Source organism: Cebus imitator, unplaced genomic scaffold (assembly GCF_001604975.1).
Source record: "Cebus imitator isolate Cc_AM_T3 unplaced genomic scaffold, Cebus_imitator-1.0 Scaffold138, whole genome shotgun sequence".
Lineage (NCBI taxonomy): Eukaryota > Metazoa > Chordata > Mammalia > Primates > Cebidae > Cebus > Cebus imitator.
The window spans coordinates 4,572,824-4,580,913 of NW_016107453.1; the positions used below are offsets into that span (position 1 = coordinate 4,572,824).

The following is an 8,090-nucleotide window of genomic DNA, read 5'->3' on the forward strand; positions in this document are numbered from 1 at the left end:
CTACCTACTTGATCAGGAAAACCAAAATCTCAAGTTTTAAAATGTATATTCCTGGCGGCAAATTTTAGCCATAAAATACACTGAATTTTTCAGTGCATTAGAGTGAACTGTTGAATGTTGGAGGTGAAAGAATACGGAGAGCTACTCTAGCCTCCTATTTTATGATGGTAAAACTGGAGTATCTGAGCATTAAATGACTTCCATAAGTTTCCACACAGAAATACAAGCTTTGAAGAGAGCTCAGATGTTTTCTCTCTATCATTTAAAATGCTATTTCTGCTCATCAGCACTGCCTTCTATAAACACTTCTTTAGAAATTACACTCACTTATAGATTTCATGTTGGTTATTTGATACATGTGCCAAAATACTGCACTGGACTTTGAATGTTCATGCCAGAGTCAAAGAAGGCACCTAGAAAGCAGGACGTAGGATAATAAGCCCTCTTTTCTAACCTCTGGTATTATTCTCATGAAGAATAAAATACCAAGAGAATAGAAAATGAAGGAAACCCCTGTATGTAGAATCAGCCCATGTGTTTCTGGCTACCCACTAAACATATTTATTTTAGCATTTGTTTATGTTACAGACTGTGATTATAAAAGCAGCCACAGGTTATCCAAAGCACTAATGAGAAGATGACTAACAGAATTGTGAAATTGGAATGCATCCCAGAATTAATTTTAGAGAAAGGCCTATCACGCCATATGACAGACAAATGATTGAGGTCTAGAGGTTCCTTGCCCAAAGTAACACCATTTGTTAGTATCAAAACCAGAATTTGAATTTAAGCTTTCTAAACATATACATTTCCATAAAAGTAAGAATCGATCTACTCAACTTGTTCAACAAATGACTATTAAGGGATTAATAATTGCCAGACAATAGTCTAGGCATTGAAGATTTGATGGCAAGACAGATATCTTTACGATTTCCATGGCATTTATCACCAGTGGGGTTAGAGGATCTGGAGAATGACCCCCCACTGCCAAGTCTCAGCTCCCAGTGTTGACGTCCATGTGATAGGAGGGCCACTAAGGTAAAGTTTCTGACCTCCCTCTGTCCTTTAGGCAGGTAGAGGGAGACATTCTTGTTTGATCAATAGGCTTGAATATGGAATTAGTCATGCTTAATCAGCACCTCCTTTCTTTCTGTTCAGGTAGCTTCTGTTCTCCTCTACTTTTCTCCTAAGTGTGATTAGGCCTCCAGTGATCTAGTGCTGTCTGTCTGTAGGTGGATGTCTTAGCCCTTTGGGGCTGCTATAACAGAAGGGCCGTCAATCCAGTGTGTTATGAATAACAGAAGTGTATTTATTTATTTATATATTTATTCTCTTTTTTTGTTTTTAAACAGAGTCTCTCTCTGTCACCCAGCTGGAGTGCAGTGGTGTGATCTTGGCTCACTGCAACGTCAGCCTCCTGGTTCAAGCAATTCTCCTGCTTCTGCCTCCCTAGTAGCTAGATACAGGCGATGCCACCACACCCAGGTAATTTTGTGTATTTTAGTAGAGACAGGGTTTCACCATGTTGGACAGGCTGATCTTGAACTCTGTGAGGATACAGAGAAGGATACAGTGAGGATACAGTGTTCAACCAGGAAGCAGGCCCTCATCAGATACTGGATCTCCAAGTGCCTTGCTGTTTTCCAGACTCCAGAACTGTACGAAAAGATCAATTTTTATGTAGCAAAACTCTAAGGTCCTATAGAAACATGCAAGAGTAGTTTAGAAGATATGAAGGGTGAACTCTCTAATTTAAGGTCATGTAATTCTGATTTGCTATCTATATTTTATTTGTGTATTAGTTTGCCTTTAATAATGAGCCAGTCTTGCTTTTGAAACAGGCATCCTTCATACTGAAATAATATTATAATTCACCAGACAGAGATTTATTACAATGTGTGCCTATTCTAACACTCACCCAAGAGTTTATTCACATAGCTATAGGCTAGTGACTCATACCATAGGCCTTTGAGGTATAATTATAGCAAAATCCTAAAATATTTTCTTCTTTAAGAAAAAAAAGTCTTCTGTTCAACTACATATTAAATGCACTTACGATTTCATAGATGTAACCTAAAATGACAAATATATAGCATAAACTCTCAGAGTTAGCTCAGAAGAGCAGTCAGTCTGTGATGGTTATGAAGCTATAGACCGTTTTTGGTTGCTACTTGTTACATTCTGTCAACAGGGGGCACTAGAGAGTAACTGGCAGGCAGGAGAAGAAAGCAGCTGCTCCTTCTTTGACTTTGTTGTTGTTAACGTCACTCTGGCAATGGCAGTTGGTTCCAGTCTCCTCCTCCCACCTTCTGATTCGAAGAACTAGTCCCATTGAATTCCCACAACAGAGACCAGCACACCCCAACAGCAGTGCCCCCTCCATAGATGTCTGGCTCACAGTCCCACAGGGTCCCCCGTTCCACCATCTGAACTGTGCCTCTCTTCAGAGCTCAGAGCCTCACTCCCCGAGCGCTCACTGGGTTCTAGCAACCCTGGCTTCTTCCCTTTGTCCCAGATCCCACGGGCGAGGCTGCTTCCTGCAATGACTATCCCCCTCATCTTGGCGTTTCTGGTCCTCTAATGCTTGCCTAATCAATCCTCCATAGTAAATTGCCCTGGTTTCTGTTTTCCTGCATGGACTCTGAGCAGTTGCCAAATGCTAGGCATATCATATACATTTAGGAAACGTTAAACTTCCAAAGAGTCTTTCTCCAGCCATTCTGGGTCCACAGCTAATAGATAACGTCCATCATCCAAGTCAGTAGGAGAGCATGTCAGCGTCACCCACTCGTCAAATCAGCAGCCATGTGAACAGGCTGGTGGTCAGTAGCACTTCTAGAAGTAAAATGTTAAAGAAGAAAGTTCCCAAACAAAAACCTTTGACCATCATACTTATTGCATCGTATCTTTGCAATTAGGGCAAGAGTCAAAAGCCGGCAATATGAACTGATTTCTGAGAAATTCACTTAAATTATTTATGCATTCCTTAAAACTGTTTCTCAGATACATTATTTTACAACTAAAGTTGCCTCCAGGCAAGTATAATAAGAGAAAGAGGCAAAGAAAAGGGGTATTTAGGGGTAGAGGGCAAAGGGAACAGAACTCATTCTTGCCTTATGTTGAAATTCCATTCTTCAGACTGATTCATCAACTATAATAAATCTCACACAGCAGTTTGAAAAAATAAATAAAAATTTTCATTTTTATTTAGCCTGTGAAAGGTTACCATTTTTAATGATAATCCTTCCATGGAATCTCTCTTGGTTACCATCTCTCCCTGTGATCATGGTATATTTGTGTGCTTGGCTGTAATCAACTTGATCCTCAACATTCCCTGAGTTTCTAAGTGTGGTGACTTCATTTATCAGTGTGCCTGTCCTTTTTTTGTTTGCAATTTCCTTCTATTTTATGGCTGTAGAAATACACATATGTTGTCTCTGGATCTGCACATCGGAGAGAAATATGTAACTTGATAAGTCCTCTCACCAGCTGTTGAAAGTAGTCAGATTCTAGCCAAACCAAACTAGAGTTAATATGTTGCTTGCAAAAATACATCACATATTTTATTATTTTACTCTTTTAAAAGGTTAATAATTGTAGAGTTTAAATGGTCAAGGTTAGAGTGTACCTTATTATTACCTGATTATGATATTTAGTGTCTTTAGTTGTGAAATCAGTTCCATCAGACATAGGGCCTGGTGTGTACTGAAAGCTTTAGCAATCTGGCCTGGATCCCAGGCAGATTTTACTAGTACACTTAGGTACATGTGTTTTACAAGAAGGGTGGAGTCTCTGAGTTGAAATGACTGCAGTTTGCAGCTTCTCTTCTGAAAAATTAACTCATGGAGGAAATTCTGGTCTCTTACGGCACTTCCTTTGTTTTTCTTCTCTTGAAACACAAACTAGCATTAGTCCAAACACAGTGTCTTGAGGAAATACGTAAGTTAGGTATAAAGCTTGCGTTGGTAGCTCTTGGCAATTTAGTAATTAAGGTGTAACAAAACTAAATGCGTCTCTACTGATATAATGGTTTATTTGTGACATGTAATTAAAATATGTATGTATCATTAAAAGACATTGCCTAGGCTTGGATGGATGCTGATAAGCACTTCGGCAAGGGAACATGCAGAAGGAATGCATAGTCAAACACTGTAAATATTTTAACACAGGTTGTGTCTAGAGTGATAGAATCATCATATTTAAAGGTGCACGTGCTCATTAAATTCAACTTTTTTTTTTCTTCTGGTAGCGAATCTGAGGCCCAGAAGCAAAATGTGGCAATACCAGAGCTAAAGAATAAACTCTGATTCCTAAGCCCAGTCTCCTTGTACAACTCTGTGCCATGTCTCTTGTCTATAGTCATCTGCCTGACTTGGCTGCAGTGACAGGCATCATCTCCCCTTCCCACAAATATGTGTGCGGTCCCACAGGTCACCGGGCAGCTATCCAAATGGTCTTTAGATTTTATCTTGAAAAGTTGAAGGATTGCTCACTTAAAAAAAAATCATTGCTTTTATATTTTAAAGACTTAAATGACCCCTGAAATTGCTTTTTTGGTTCCATGTTCTGTCTCAGGATAGCAAAATATATAGGGCATGCCTGTGATCAGACACCGACTTTTAAAATCAACACAATGGTTCCAACCTATCACTGATACCCGCAACCCAATTTGGTAGTGATCGTGAAAACCTTCTGCCTTTAACAGTTTATTTTAGAATATGTTGCATAACCATTTCTAAAGCTATTTACATGGAGATGATGATAAATACGCACAAATTTTCATGTATGGAATAAAACTACATAACTTGGGAAACAGATGCTGACGGCATGGACTGATGCTTTGCAGTCATTGAAAACAACAGAACTTCAGGGCTTGAGACTGGGGTTGAGGACTCCTTATGCTCTTCATTAGCATAGAAGGTGAGTCTGCACAGGAATCAAAAGAATAAAATTAAGCACTAAATTTAGATTAGAGGAAGATTTGGGCTGGTTTTATGTCTGGTTTTACCATCATCACCTAAAATTATTGTTTCAGTATGTGCCTCCTGGAAATATGTTGCCCAGAATATTTGTTAAATTTTCATTTTTAGAGACAGGGTCTTGCTCTGCTGCCCAGGCTGGAGTGAAGAGGCGTGCAATTATAGCTCACTGCAGCCTCAAACTCCTGGGCTTAAGTGATCCTTCTATCTCAGCTTTCCCAATAGCTGGGACTATAGACATACCCATGTCCAGGTATTTTTATATTCTTTTACTTTTTTTAGAGGTAAGGTCTTACTATTTTTCCCAGGTGGGTCTTGAACTCCTTGCCCAAAGCCATTTTCCCATTTCAGCTTTCCTAGTAGCTGAGATTACAAGCGCAATCAAGCCAACATGACCAGCTCTCCCAGGAATTGTACGTAAGAATTTTTCTTCCATGGTGTAGCTGTGGCTGAGAACACCTTCACTGTGCCTTCACATTCAGGTTGGTTAGGTACTTTTTAGATAAGTGAGTTCATGTGTTCTCTGGGACAAGCAGAAAAATGTTCCTTGAAAACCACCACAACTATTTTGATCAGATAGAGCTGTCATACCAGTTCCCTGGAATACTTGTGCTTTTATGTTATGTTTCTATTAATATTTCATAAAAACACTACTATGTTTTTTTTCCTAAAAGCAAAGAGAACTGTAGATGTTCCATGCCTCAGGCTGGATTTCACTGCTATGCTTAAAATCTCTATTACCTATCTTTCAAGAGAGGCAAGAAAAAAGGGGAAAAAATATGCTGGCTAAGTTATCTCTTCTTTATCAACAGTTGGTTCCAAGTTATGGAGATAACATTATTATGATAATTATGCCCAAGTGTTAAACCAATAATTAAAATAGAAAAAAAAAATGGTAAATATGTATTTTCAAAAATAGAACAATGACTTCCGGATATATACACAACAGGTTTAAGATCATGATGAAAAGGAATAAATGTGTATTTGTTCACACACATCTGTAAGCTCACATGCATATTCACAATTATTCATAAAGTTAGCACAGCTATTGCCTTTATCTGGTTCCAAGATAGTCTTCAAAGAGCCCATTAGCTTTAGTAGAAATTCAAACTTTAGTCATCATCCCCATTAATAAGTTTGTAGGAGATGAAATTCAGAGAGTCAGACGTGACCTACCATGGTGAGACGGCCTGGGGCAGGATGAGATTTATTCCTCTCCAGTTTGAGGGTCTTTCTAGTATATTGGGATGCCAAAGTTATGAGTTTTCAAGTTAATGATTCTCATATGGGACAGAAAGGAGAGTTGCTGGAAAAGCATTAAACAATCCTCCTCCTGCTCTTTCCTTTCCTTTAACATGCTTTCCCTTCCCTTCCATTTCCCATTCCTCTTTCTCTTCACCCTGTTTCCTTCTCTTCTTGTTGATGGTAGTGGTCCATGCTACATGTTCCAAGCCATAAATTAAGAGCACTCTTAACTAAACTTACCTTTTTATTTGAAATTTACTTCTTTGTTTATTCCCATTCTAGACTATGTCCCTCAAATTCAGGCAAGATCAGGAGTACAAGTTCTAAATTTTATGAGGTCCCTCCCGAAAATTTTAGTTCTGTTTTGGAACCAGTTCTTAAATATTTTGATTTGTAGATATTACCTCCATTTGAGGCTTTCTTATGTCCCATTTTGCTCTACGTGTTATGGAATGAAAATTTATGTAGTTCAGCACTTCAGGAGAATGTTCTTTCCCAGAGTGAAGGGCTATCTATGGCCAGGAACAGTGACTCACACCTGTAACACCAGAGCTTTAGGGGGCCAATGTGGGAGGATTTATTGAGGCCAGAAGCTCCAGATCAGCTCTTCAAAGAAGACCCCTTGTCTGCAAACTAATAATGATAACAACAAAAATTAGCCAATTGTGGTGGTGCACACCTGTGGCCACAGCTACTCAGGGGACTGAGGCTGCAGGTTTGTTGAAGCCAAAGAGTTTGAAGCAACAGTGAGCTATGATTGTGACACCACACTCCAGCCTGGGAGACAGCAAGATCCTGTCTCTAAAAAAATACAAAATAAAAAATAAAGATTACATATGCTGAGCACAAATTGTTCCTGGCATCTTTCCTTTAGTTTCCTAACTTAAGGCATCAAATGGAGTGTAAATGGCACAAGCTGATCTTGGAGTACCAATGCTGGGAGGTAGGAAAATTGTAATATTTCTGTTGGCTCCTAAATATTCATACTCGCCTTATATACTTCTTGTTTTACCATCTATTGCTTCTCCTCATAACATTACACTGAAAAGGGGGTATGCCGGTGTTCTATCAAACAAATATCTCCCATTTCAAGTTCAATTCACATTCTAAGTGTGATAACAATAGAAGAAAGCCATAATGGAATGGAGTGATGTCCTCTGATTTACTTTACACCATGAACTCCTTTTAAAATAATTGTATCTTGGTTGTACTCCCACAATACATATCTTCATTAAGTAGTTACTTACTAGTTACTTATTGTTAGGCAATCTTCCCTTAAATGACAGGCAGTGTGACCTCTTTTGGGAAGCACTGTTTTGGGTCCTGAGAAACCACTCTTTATTACTAACTGGCTTCTGAACACTTTGAAATAAAAAAAATTTGCAGGCACAGAACACATATGTCACCTTTATTTTTGACAGTGGATTTAGGTGTGTTCAAAGAAATAGCTTTGCCAACGCTAAGCCCTAGAATTGGACAGAGTTACCCATATTATGGTAGCATGGGTCCAAGGAGAAGTTCCCCAAGATGGGGAAAGTAGTGGGACTGGACAGCCCGTGGGCAATTTGTACTTGGAAAAAGAGGGGTGCCCAAGAGGAGGAAGGTCAGGGTTGAAAGGCACATACCCAGTTATTCTTCCCACATATTTCAATCATAAAGGTGTCTTCACTCTCTAGAGGCTGAGTGAATAAAGGGTTAGAGAAAAGTCAGAAGGATGTTTAGGGGGAAGTTATCCCTTATAGAAAAGGCGCGGTGGCTCAAGCCTGTAATCCCAGCACTTTGGGAGGCCGAGGCGGGTGGATCACAAGGTCAAGAGATCGAGACCATCCTGGTCAACATGGTGAAACCCCGTCTCTACTAAAAATA

At 39.3% G+C, this 8,090-nt stretch overlaps 1 pseudogene; it reads right to left on the reverse strand.

Moving 5' to 3' along the window:
• LOC108313492 overlaps nucleotides 1–3,690 on the reverse strand; it is a 5,881-nt pseudogene extending 2,191 nt beyond the window's left edge.
• Between the last annotated feature and the right edge of the window lie 4,400 nt (nucleotides 3,691–8,090).